At 43.7% G+C, this 2,500-nt stretch overlaps 1 protein-coding gene across 1 annotated transcript in view; it reads left to right on the forward strand.

The window, feature by feature from the left end:
- The window catches only part of LOC119577159 (homeotic protein empty spiracles-like), a 59,322-nt gene that overhangs the window by 49,904 nt on the left and 6,918 nt on the right, over positions 1-2,500 (forward strand). The gene's annotated exons all lie outside the window — the stretch shown is intronic.

Below are 2,500 nucleotides of genomic sequence, written 5' to 3' on the forward strand. Positions count from 1 at the left end.
ACAAACACACACACACAAACACACACCAAACACACTCTCATTTATACACACACACACTCACGCACACAGCGCTGTATCTGCACACATTAAGTTATATCCCCTCCATTAATGAATACATCCAACTCATTCTCCCTCGGCAAAGTATGACAGGATTAGGACAAGCACTTAATGAAATGTAACTAAAATGATATTAATTTACAGTCCGCTGTAATTACTGCTGGACATAGGTAAACATCGCTAATAACCTAAATTCAGGAATCCGGCGGGTTTTAATTTCCACAGAGGAAAAAAAAAGGGTATATAAGCTGGTCCTAATGACAGGTTAGCCTCCGGGAACATGACGTGTTAATCAAGTCAGCGAACTGTCCATTGCACGCAGGGGGTGACACCGACGGGGGAGGGGGTAAGGGACGGGGGAGGTGGGATAAGGGAGGAAGGGTCGTTAGGGTAAGGGAGAAGGGTGAGGAGAAGTATTTTGGGGGAATAAGGAAGAGGGGGATGGGGAAGGAGGTAGGGTGGGGGGAGAGGAGGGGAATGGGGGGGGCAGGACATACAATGCTCAAGTTATATTACTAGAGTGGCTTGAGAGGAAGCGTGGGGGGGGGGGGGATCGTGGGTACATTTCCTTAAATGGAGAAAAATACGTGTTGTGACATTTTCGTTTTTATAAAGGCACTCAGTTCTGCATATAAGCTATGTAAATCACACGTATGCGTGTATATGTTTATATGTATATATACATGCATGCATGCATACTGTACTCTAGACATCCATCCATCCATCCATCCATCCATCCATCCATCCATCCATCCATCCATCCATCCATCCATCCATCCATCCATCCATCCATCCATCCATCCATCGACATACCGTGCATTTAATTGGTACAACATCCATCCATCCATCCATACATCTTCTTTTAACGGTAGGTTCATGTCTGAGCCGCCGTGGTCACAGCATGATACTTAATTGTAGTTTTCATGTTGTGATGCTCTTGGAGTGAGTACGTGGTAGGGTTCCCAGTTCCTTTCCACGGAGAGTGCCGGTGATACCTTTTAGGTAATCATTCTCTCTATTTATCCGGGCTTGGGACCAGCACTTGACTTTGGGCTGACTTGGCCACCCAGTGGCTAGGTAGACAATCAAGGTGAAGTTCCTTGCCCAAGGGAACAACGCGGCGCTCGGTGACTCGAACCCTCGAATTCAGATTGCCGTCGTGACAATTTTGAGTCCGACGCTCTAACCATTCGGCCACCACGGCCCCATCCATCCATCCATCCATCCATCCATCCATCCATCCATCCATCCCATCCATCCATCCATCCATCCATCCATCCATCCATCCATCCATCACATACATACATATATACACACACACACACACACACGCATATATACATGTATGTGTGTGTGTGTGTGTGTGTGTGTGTGCATATGCACATCTATCTATCTGTCTATCTATCTATCTATCTATCTATCTATCTATCTATCTATCTATCTGTCTGTCTATCTGTCTATCTATACATCTACACACACACACACACACACACACACACACACATACACACACACACGAATAGATAGATAGATTCATTCATTTGTTTATTCATTTATTCATTTATACATTACACAAATACACATACATGTATAATAAGAGTGTTTATGGGTACGCATGCGTTGTTTGTTTATATGAATATACATGCAAGTGTATGAAACCTTCCCCGTGCCATCAAAGTATAAAGTCTGACAGTATGTAAATTATAATGGGAAGCTAATTATGCGCAAGAAGGCTGGCTGACGGTCGCTTCCTTTAAGGCTTATCAACACCAGAAGCAAGGGCGGCCTGCGGGCGCTACCTCCCGCTCCTGCGCTGTGCCCCTTCGCTCTCTCCTGTGGAAGCTCCTCACCTTGGCTTGTACCTGTCACGCTGTTCAGCATGTACAGTGGGACGCGTTCTGCTTGGTGCAATCCGTGACGTTGTAATTTTAGACGCAGGCAAATGTGAATGAATATTTTTGTGTGTTTCTTTCTCATATTTCATTCTTTGACATACCGTGCATTTAATTGGTACAGACATTGCTAGTAAAATAATGAATATCTATGATATTTATGCGAAAGTCTTGCCTTTCATTGTATAGTTTCTTGGAGCTTCCGGGATCTTTTCAGTAAGCTTCGTTGTTTCTGCAACTTTTGTATCGATATGCCTGATGTGCAACATTGTTTATACGGATTGCCTATAATCAGTTGCAGTGATGTTGACAGTTATGGGAACGTCACCCCGTCTGAGCGACTGCTTAAGAGGTTTATTGTATATACTTACATATATTACATCTACGATTGTATGTAGTGTTCTCTGTCTCTCTTATTCTCTTCCTCTTGGTTTTCCTCTTTCTCTCTTTCTTTCTCTATTGTTCTTCTCTCTCTCTCTCTCTCTCTCTCTCTCTCTCTCTCTCTCCTGTCACTACCCTTACATATACGCATTCTTTTCAACTTATTATGT

The sequence above is a fragment of the Penaeus monodon genome, chromosome 9, assembly GCF_015228065.2.
Source record: "Penaeus monodon isolate SGIC_2016 chromosome 9, NSTDA_Pmon_1, whole genome shotgun sequence".
NCBI classification, from domain to species: domain Eukaryota; kingdom Metazoa; phylum Arthropoda; class Malacostraca; order Decapoda; family Penaeidae; genus Penaeus; species Penaeus monodon.